Raw genomic sequence first — 11,186 nt, 5'->3', positions numbered from 1 at the left:
TTCAGGGCAGAGTGGCAAAGAAAAAGCCATATCTGAGACTGACCAATAAAAGAAAAAGATTAAGATGGGCAAAAGAACACAGACATTGGACAGAGGAAGACTGGAAAAAAGTGTTGTGGACGGATGAATCCAAGTTTGAGGTGTTTGGATCACAAAGAAGAATGTTTGTGAGACGCAGAACAAATGAAAAGATGCTGGAAGAATGCCTGACGCCATCTGTTAAGCATGGTGGGGGTAATGTGATGGTCTGGGGTTGCTTTGGTGCTGGTAAGGTGGGAGATTTGTACAGGGTAAAAGGGATTCTGAATAAGGAAGGCTATCACTCCATTTTGCAACGCCATGCCATACCCAGTGGACAGCGCTTGATTGGAGCCAATTTCATCCTACAACAGGACAATGACCCTAAACACACCTCCAAATTGTGCAAGAACTATTTAGAGCAGAAGCAGGCAGCTGGTATTCTATCGGTAATGGAGTGGCCAGCACAGTCACCAGATCTGAACCCCATTGAGCTGTTGTGGGAGCAGCTTGACCGTATGGTACGCAAGAAGTGCCCATCCAACCAATCCAACTTGTGGGAGCTGCTTCTGGAAGCGTGGGGTGCAATTTCTCCAGATTACCTCAACAAATTAACAGCTAGAATGCCAAAGGTCTGCAATGCTGTAATTGCTGCAAATGGAGGATTCTTTGACGAAAGCAAAGTTTGATGTAAAAAAAATCTTATTTCAAATACAAATCATTATTTCTAACCTTGTCAATGTCTTGACTCTATTTTCTATTCATTTCACAACATATGGTGGTGAATAAGTGTGACTTTTCATGGAAAACACAAAATTGTTTGGGTGATCCCAACTTTTGAACGGTAGTGTATATATATATATATATATATATATAATATATATATATATATATATATATATATATATATTTATGAGCACGCTTCACTTCATCTTACCCACAATGCTAAAGTTAACCATCGCCACATACTGATCTGAATCTGGATGGCTGGAAAGGCACATGGCCCATTGGGGGTCTCACCTCTGGGTTCTTGTGATGGGGGCAAGAGGTCAAGCCGAAAGATACTGAAAGCAGCTCTGCAGTGTCTATTTGAGGACACACGGCGGGGCGGGCAGGAGACTTTCGGCTCCTGATGAAATCTAACCCTCGTTAAGTAGGAGTCGGAGTCATTGGAGTTGGAATCGACGCTTACTCCTTCTGTTGAGGCACCTCTTACCTCACCTCTTACCTCACCTCTTACCTCACCTCTTACCTTGCACATTCAAAGCAACGCTCGTTAATTTTCGTGTTAAAGGGGTAGAAGAACTTTTCTTTTTTTTTGTGTGTGTAATGAAATCATGCTGATCCAGGATGGCACAAGTGATTGCCCTCGTAAGACAAACAAAAAAAAGCGCAACACAAAAAAAATAACACGTCCAACAGTCATTTTGGGGGAGAAAAGCCGTGTATTTTCGCCCGCGTCGCCATCGGCCTCCTCTGAATCGGCCATGTCGTGTGGGGGGTATGAAAGATGTCGAGACCCGTGTGACGTAGGCGACGTGCGTCACACCAAGAAAATATGAGTCGAGTGGGCGTCCGGGTAGCGTAGCGGTCTATTCCGCTGCCTACCAACACGGGATCGTCGGTCTCGAATCCCCGTCTTACCTCCGGCTTGGTCGGGACGCCCGACAGACACAGTTGGCCGTGCCTGCGGGTGGGAAGCCGGATGTGGGATGTGTCCTGGTCACTCCACTAGCGCCTCCTCTGGTCGGTCGGGGAGCCTTGTCAAGGGGGAGGGGGAACTGGGGGGAGTAGCGTGATCCTCCCACGCGCCACGTCCCCCTGGTGGAAACTCCCTCACTGTCAGGTGAAAAGAAGCGGCTGGCGACCCCACATGTATGGGGGGAGGCACGTGGTATGTGCAGCAGAGGGGGGTGGAGCAGAGACCGGGACGGCTCGGAAGAGTGGGTTAATTAGCCGTGTACAATTGGGGAGAAAAGGGGGTGGGGGTATATATATATATATATATATATATATATGAGGCGAGACCGATGTGCCGGGTAGATTTTTGAGAAGCTGGAATGAGGTGTTTTACAATAACACTGCCAATGTCAGTCTGACCGTGACTTGTTATGTTCCCCGTCCAGCTTCGGGAAAAAAAAATGTCACGCCAATTTGAATGTCCCGACTGACATTCAGATTCATTTGTGACATTTTATTAAAAAGAATAAAACCCCGAATGTACGTAGGGTCACGAGTCCTATACCTCACCTATCCATATTGCAGTACTCCGGTACCCACCAGAGGGGTGGAAATGCAAATTCTGGTTTGCATTTCATCTTATCATTATTTCAGTAAATGAGCTTCTGTGGCAGTTTATAGCATTTCTCCACGTGGTAGGAAAATGTAATCCACCACGGCGTGTGCACAAGTTTATTTGCCGGTTCCGGCAAGCTTCTCCTTTCTTTTACTCGAAACAACCAAATCTGCAACGACAACAACAACAACAAAAAAGGGAAACATTTGGAAGAAAATGCCGCTCGTGTCCTTTTAATCCTTTTTAATCCTTGTTTCTAATTTGAGTAGGTGCAGACAAACGAGCGCTGACTCACCGTCACAGCCCGGCAGCCACTTATCTGATTTGACTTGAACAGTACACCCAAACAAGGCCCTCAGATATTCTGGGATTAATCTGTTTGTTTGTGTCTGGATACCTGACCAACACCTTTGCCTCGGACATCCTTTTGTTACTGTTTACGACCCCCAGACTGGGCGCTCTGCTCCGTCAGATGGTCCGACTGCAGCCGAGTCCCTTGAACAGTTTGAAAAAGACCCGGAGACATTCTACACCTTTTAAATGCTAATGCATTTCACTCGAGCAGCTGCTTTAATGGTTTCATGGACCTGGTTTTTATTCACCTTCTTTTCCCATACTTCATTTCTTGGTAACTGATTACTTTGTCTCTTTAATACTCATCCCTTTTATCTCTTTGTAACTGATTATTTCTTTGTAACTGATTACTTTGTCTCTTTAATACTCATCCCTTTTATCTCTTTGTAACTGATTATTTCTTTGTAACTGATTACTTTGTCTCTTTAATACTCATCCCTTTTATCTCTTTGTAACTGATTATTTCTTGGTAACTGATTACTTTGTCTCTTTAATACTCATCCCTTTAATCTCTTTGTAACTGATTATTTCTTTGTAACTGGTTACTTTGTCTCTTTAATACTCGTCCCTTTTATCTCTTTGTAACTGATATTTCTTTGTAACTGATTACTTTGTCTCTTTAATACTCATCCCTTTTATCTCTTTGTAACTGATTATTTCTTTGTAACTGATTACTTTTTCTCTTTAATACTCATCCCTTTTATCTCTTTGTAACTGATTATTTCTTTGTAACTGATTACTTTGTCTCTTTAATACTCATCCTTTTATCTCTTTGTAACTGATTATTTCTTTGTAACTGATTACTTTGTCTCTTAATACCTCATCCCTTTTATCTCTTTGTAACTGATTATTTCTTTGTAACTGATTACTTTGTCTCTTTAATACTCATCCCTTTTATCTCTTTGTAACTGATTATTTCTTTGTAACTGGTTACTCTGTCTCTTTAATACTCATCCCATTTATCTCTTATAACTGATTATTTCTTTGTAACTGATTACTTTGTCTCTTTAATACTCATCCCTTTTATCTCTTTGTAACTGATTATTTCTTTGTAACTGATTACTTTGTCTCTTTAATACTCATCCCTTTTATCTCTTTGTAACTGATTATTTCTTTGTAACTGATTACTTTGTCTCTTTAATACTCATCCCTTTTATCTCTTTGTAACTGTATTTCTTTGTAACTGGTTACTTTGTCTCTTTAATACTCATCCCTTTTATCTCTTTGTAACTGATTATTTCTTTGTAACTGATTACTTTGTCTCTTTAATACTCATCCCTTTTATCTCTTTGTAACTGATTATTTCTTTGTAACTGGTTACTCTGTCTCTTTAATACTCATCCCTTTTATCTCTTTATAACTGATTATTTCTTTGTAACTGATTACTCTGTCTCTTTAATACTCATCCCTTTTATCTCTTTGTAACTGATTATTTCTTTGTAACTGATTACTTTGTCTCGAAGACTCATTCCTTTTATCTCTTTGTAACTGATTACTTTGTCTCTTTTATAACTGAGCTGCACTGTTTTTAATGTGTTTCGCATTGAAGTTCTTGTGCACCACGGATAAAGTAAGATGGATGGAGATCGTGGATAGCGACACCTCCAGTCTCCCCAAATTTGTCTTCCCTCCTTTCTGTCTGTTGTTTCTTTATCCCTGCTGCCCTTTCTCTCTCTCTCTCTCTCTCTCTCTCTCTCTCTCTCTCTCTCTCTCTCTCTCTCTCCTCTCTCTCTCTCTCTCTCACCATTCCTGTTTCTCATCTTGTCGTCCTACATCTGCATTCCTCCCCATTGCTCACCAGCCATCTCTGGTGTGTAAGAGGGCTTTAGCAGATGTCGGGGGCCACGGGAGCCCTCTCTGCTCCGCTGCTTCAGACAGACAGAATGACAGGGGCCTGCAGAGGGGACCGACCCTCACTCTGAACTCAGCCATTGCTTCCAGCGGTGGTCTGCTGCCCATTCCTTCCAGCCACAACTGAGAGTCGGGGGGGGGGGGGTTAGGAACAGAGATGGATGGGCGGGGGCGGGTGGGTGGCTAGATGGATGGACAAACAGACAGCCAGGACAAATAGCAGTGTTTCCTCTACGTTTGTTTTGCAAGGCAGATGGCCAAACTAAGGTATCCTACCGCCCCACCAAGTAAAATGGGGGAGAAGCCAATAACAACCTGGGCCTATATGAAGATATAAATAGGAAATCATTTGTGATAACGATGGTTTTATCTTCTGGCTGCTCTTACTGGATACAAATGATATTATTATTTCCATTATTGTTTTATCTGCTCCTTTATTTATTATCATATATTGCTTTTTGAATTGTAAATTGCACTCTCTGCTCTTTATATAGTGATTATTGTGAGTTGTACCGTGTCTTCGGGTGACTTGAATAACAAAAGTAATAATAGTGTCGTTGTAATTATTGACTGTTTCTTTGATTGAATATTGACAAAACATTTAAAATGCACTTTTTCACCATGTTTGCTCATTTTCTCAGTCATATCATGCGCCTTCTTCACAACTTGTCCCACGACACGATGGCCCAGTGGTAAGCACTGTCGCTTCACAGCGAGAAGGTTTGAACGCTGGGGTTGTCCAGCCTTGGGGGTCATCTCAGGTCATCCTCTGTGTGGAGTGTGCATGTTATCCCTGTGTCTGGGTGGGTTTGCTCTGGGTGCTCCCCCACCATCAAAAAGACATGCGTGTTAGGGTTAATACTCCTGCCTGTGCCCCCGACCGAGGCGGTGGGAAAAGAACCGGAGTTGGTCCCGAGTGCTGCACGGCGGCTGCTCACTGCTGCTAGCTACACAGCTGGGATGGGTTAAAGGCAGAGGAAGAATTGCCCCATGGGGATTAATAAAAAAAAAGTAGTAGTACTAGTATATTCATCTGTTTTGCACCTTCAGCTGATCACCTTGACTTCCTCTGAAACAGCCATGTTTTTCTGATTGCATCACTAATTCCAAGCTGGCTAGCATGACAGCGTTGCCCCAATGTCAACGACAGGACGGTTGGAGGCGAGTAGTCTTCCGTGATAGGACGTAGGCTGGCATTAGCATCCAGGCCTTTGTCCCTGTAATCCTCCATGTTTCTTATGGCCTGATCCACCTTTGTACAATCCAATCGAAATCCTCAAGGATCAAATCCCATCCCTCCCAGTGTTTTGTGCTGTCCAGAGTCCCACCCTACTGTCCTGTTTTACTTGAAATATGTCACGTTGTGTAAGCAAGCTACATGCAGCTTGATTGATTGATTGATTTTCTTTAAGCCAAATGAACATGTGGGAGGAGGGCACAGGCAGCAAGCCGAAGCGATCCAAATTATCCACGTTTTTCCCGCAAATTTCAAGAAAACCAGCCCCTGGGGGGTGGGGGGGGGGCTGAATCAGCAGTTTTATCCCAGACCCCAACAGGCCCTGCTCCACAACAAGCAGAAAGGATTAGGTACCGTTGTATTTTGTCAATATAATGATATGATAGGGCGGCACGGCGGCGCAGTGGTTAGCGCGGTCACCTCACAGCAAGAAGGTCCTGGGTTCGAGCCCCGGGGTAGTCCAACCTTGGGGGTCGTCCCGGGTCGTCCCCTGTGTGGAGTTTGCATGTTCTCCCCGTGTCTGCGTGGGTTTCCTCCGGGTGCTCCGGTTTCCTCCCACAGTCCAAAGACATGTAGGTCAGGTGAATCAGCTGGACTAAATTACCCCTAGGTGTGAACGTGTGTGTGGGCCCTGTGATGGCCTGGCGGCCTGTCCAGGGTGTCTCCCCGCCTGCCGCCCAGTCCCTGCTGGGATAGGCGCCAGCACCCCCGCGACCCTGAGAGCAGGATCAGCGGTTTGGGTAACGGACGGATGGGTGATATGTTAATATTTTCCAAACTGTATTTGTGTAAAAATGATTTTCTCTCAGTTTAAAGACAAATTGTTTACTTTTGGGCTACTAGTAGTGCCCCTGAGCAAACCGTGTGCCTGCGTCATAACAAAAACACTGATACCACCTGACTGTCAATCAACCGCACAAGGTCATGTGCGCACTCCACGAGCACGGAGGTATGACGAGGGAGATGCTAACCGACTGAGAAAATGCTAACTGGCTCATGTTGACAGACAAAGCAGGTGATCAGAGACAGATTAAAGGATACAGAAGGTTACCTTTACATCATGTGCAACTGGGAGAGCAAACTTGTACCGACTAAGATCAAGCAGAAGCACATCAGCCATACCTGCAACTTAGACTGTGGGTCAAATGAAGGGGCAGGAGCTTTCTCTCCGCCGCTGTGCAGAAACCGAGAGGGACTTGTGATGTAAACATTGGGCCCCTCTGAATCTTATAAATTAAGATGTTTCCCAAACATCTTAGAAGGTAATAGCTGTTGTCGATAATGGCCAGCGGGGTCTAACAACACACGTTGCGTCTGCGCCGGTGAATGTAAACAGATCCATGTTTACTTTGTTGGGACTTGGTGGCTCTACAGAGGATTATGAGGATTTGCGTATCTGAAAATAATTATCTGCCGAGTTCAAGTTTCACTTCATTGTCATATACAAATAAAAGTACCGTGTACCTTCAAGTGCAGTGAAATGCAAATGCCCTGGCTCTCTCAGCCCTCAAAACTATATGTAAGGAAACAATGAATGATACCGTGTGGCGTGACAACCGAACCAACGACTGGAAAATAAAAGCCGATCGTTGGTTTTCGGTGGTGATGCCACTGTATTGTTTATAAGGGTGGGATACCTGCAGTCAGGTGAGACTGAAGGGGTCACCTAGAGCAGTGGTTCTCAACCTTTTTGGGGTCCTGGACCCCCTGCGTATTGTTGATCTACCCTGAGGACCCCTCCACCTGATCTTGGGGGAGGGGGGTTGCAATTTGATAGAAACAGTAGAAACTGCATTTTAAATTGCATTACAGCATTTATTCACTCTTTGGGGCAAAAATAAGAGCTTTCAGTTGTAACTTAGATATAGTTAACAAAACAGAATTCTTATGCAGTAACTTTCAGATGTAATGTAACAAAACAGAATATGTATTCAGTAACTTTCAGATATATGTAACAAAACAGAATATGTATTCAGTAACTTCCAGATATATGTAACGAAACAGAATATGTATTCAGTAACTTTCAGATATAGTTAACAAAACAGAATATGTATTCAGTAACTTTCAGATATATGTAACAACACAGAATATGTATTCAGTAACTTTTAACAATGCAAACGGGAGCGAGATCTCTTATTAAAATACAATAAATTACACCTGTGAAACAGATGTAATTAGAGGAAAAAGTCATGTTACCCTTTATAGTTTAGGTAGATAAGGTCTCAGTCACATTTGAGTAAAATAATCCTATTTCTATAAATGTCATAGGATCTTTTTTTTAAAGATATTTTATTTTCACGGACCCCTTGCAATGACACCACGGACCACTAGGGGTCCGCGGACCCCCGGTTGAGAAACACTGACCTAGATGATGATGAAAAGTTTCTCTCTTGATAAACGTTGTGTCCAGATGAACTGATTCACCTTTCTCTGATTTTCTTGCCTGGATTATTGAGCATGCATCAAGACAGGACAGGGAGTCTGAGATCCGAATACCTACAAATCTGAAGTTCTTCACAATGACAACGGGGACACTGGTGATGTAAGCTGGTGTCTGAACCCTTCTGGACTTCCTAAAATCAACAATTATCTCCTGTTTTTGCTCAACTTTTACGGAGAGGTTTTTATATTTTTTTTCTGATATTTCCCCCCCTTTTCTCCCCGATGTATCCGGCCAATTACCCCACTCTGCCGATCCGGGGAGGGCTGCAGACTACCACATGCCTCCTCCCATACATGTGGAGTCACCAGCCGCTTCTTTTCACCGGACAGTGAGGAGTTTCACCGGGGGGACGTAGCGCGTGGGAGGATCATGCTATTCCCCCCAGTTCCTCCTCCCCTCTGAACAGGCACCCCAACTGACCAGAGGAGGCGCTAGTGCATTGACCAGGACACATACCCACATCCTGCTTCCCACCCGCAGACACAGCCAATTGTGTCCGTAGGGACACCCGACCAAGGCGGAGGTAACACGGGGATTCGAACCTCCGATCCCCGTGTTGGTAGACAACGGAATAGACCGCCACGCCACCCAGACACCTCGAGAGGTTGATATCTTTACACCATATGGATAGGTCCCTCACCTCCTTCCTATAGGCATCTTCATTGTTGTAATTTATCAGTCCAATAAGTGTGGTGTCATCTGCAAATGTCACTATGCTGTTACGATATCTGTCAACACAGTCATGGGTGAACAGACTATAGAGTAAGGGAGTGTTTCCCAGCCCAGTCCTCAAGGACCCCCTGTCCTGCAGATTTTCTTTGCAACCCTGAATAGGTACCTGTTTGTACTTATTGAACCAATCCGCAGTGAATTATGTCAGATTTTGCACACCTTGCATAATTAAGTGCTATGAGATGATTCGTTGAGTAAGTACAAGCAGGGCTACCTATGCGGGGTTACAATGAAAATCTGTAGGATAGGGCGTCCTTGAGGACTGGGTTGGGAAACACTGGAGTAAGGGGCCAAGACAACCACCCTGTGGTGCTCCTGCGTGGAGAACTATGGTAGATGAGCAGCTGGTACCTGCTCTCACTGTCTGAGGTCTGCCTGTCAGAAGGCCATATAGCTACTGACAGATGTAATTACAAAAAACACGGTCGCTAAGCTTTAACACCAATTCAGATGGCACAATGGTATTAAATCCAGAGCTATAGCCAATGAAGAACATTCTGACATAGCTGTTTTTTCCTTCAAAGTGTGTAAACATTATGCAGAGCCAATGACACATCTCCTACAGACCTATTTGACCGATTAGCAACCTGTAGCGGATCAAGGTTGGCAGCAATGTTAAGATTTATGTATGTCTGAACTAACTTTTCAAAGCATTTCATTATTACTGAGGTCAGAACAACAGGCTGTAGTCATTAAGACAGGATGCAGGGGGTTATTTTGGGTACAGGCACAATAAGGGGCTTCTTAAAGCGTGAAGGAACCACACATGGTGACAATGACAGTTAAAAGTGTCTGTAAAAAGTGGGATGAGCATGAGGGGGCCGGAGAGAAGCCAGAGGAGTCAGATGAGGCTAACTTGGGAGTCCTGGAGAGCGAATGTGTGTGAGACCATAAAGTGGCGGAAATCAAAGCAGAAAATGGGGAAAAGGCATGAAGGCCGCGCAATTTGGTGGCGAGGAGAGCTGACGAGAGCCACGTTCGAGAGAGGGAGAGTGGAAAGAGAGAACGAGGGAAAGAGAAGAGAGAATCTGAGGCCGACCAGCAGGCAGCACAGGAGTCCGCTGGGTCGAGGAGGGAGGATCTGGCCGGAGGAGAGCTTGAGGGCCTCGCTTGATGTCCCATCCAGAACCAGAGAAGTTGGCCGCGGCCCATGAATCTTCTAGCAGCAGGAAGAGGAGAGATGAGAGGGAAAAACTTGAAGGGGAGGGGAGACCTTTGATTGCATGAGAGAGTCAGATGAGAAACATTTATTTGTTTCGGAGGAAAGAAGTTTTAAGCAATAAATGACTGCAGAGGGGAAAATGAAGCCGGTTGTGATAAAACTAGGCCGAGATTCAGGCTGGTCATCTGACGTAAACGACCAAACTGGTGGATTTTTCAAGCTTTGAGAACGGCTTACGAGAGTGCCCCCCCACCTTTTCACCCAAATTGTACTTGGCCAATTACCCCACGTTTCCGAGCCGTCCCGGTCGCTGCCCCGCCCCCCTCTGCCGATCCGGGGAGGGCTGCAGACTACCACGTGCCTCCTCCGATACACGTGGAGTCGCCAGCCGCTTCTTTTCACCTGACGGCGAGGAGTTTCGCCAGGGGGGACGTAGCGCGTGGGAGGATCACGCTATTCCCCCCCCAGTTCCCCCTCCCGACCAGAGGAGGTGCTAGGGCAGCGACCAGTACGCATACCCACATCCGGCTTCCCACCTGCAGAAATAACCAATCGTGTCTGTAGGGAGGCCCGACCAAGCCGGAGGTAACGCAGGGATTCGAACTGCTGATCCCCGTAGACCGTCCCGCCGTCTGGATGCCCCTAGGGGCTTTTTGCTTCTTCTTTTTTTTTGGTGTAAAAATTGTTCAGATGGTGATCCAATGATCAACCTATTTCCTTGTTTCAGAGAGAGAGAGAGAGAGAGAGAGCAACAGGAGGAGATGAGCGAGGGAGCACAACAAACGGTACTTGTCTGTCAATACAAAATTAGCCTCGTCTTCTCCTATCTCCAAACCTGTTATCTCCTGTAATTCTCCATGTAAAAACACTTGGTAAAAAGGGGGCCAAAAATGGAGAAGTGGGCCCAGCTGTCGATGATCTCCCTCCTTACCCTGACCGAGCGCTTCCTAATATGGACTGGAGAGCCGCTGGAAACGTAACATTGGTGAGGTTACTGTTTTCTTATGCACGATCCATTTACGTCGACTGACGCGACGGCAGCATGGAGACCATGTTGACTCTGCGGGGCTCCCTGCTGACCGTTCCCGTCTGA

Source organism: Lampris incognitus, chromosome 16 (genome assembly GCF_029633865.1).
Source record: "Lampris incognitus isolate fLamInc1 chromosome 16, fLamInc1.hap2, whole genome shotgun sequence".
In the NCBI taxonomy this organism is placed as follows: domain Eukaryota; kingdom Metazoa; phylum Chordata; class Actinopteri; order Lampriformes; family Lampridae; genus Lampris; species Lampris incognitus.
Note: the sequence above shows the minus strand (reverse complement) of the source record.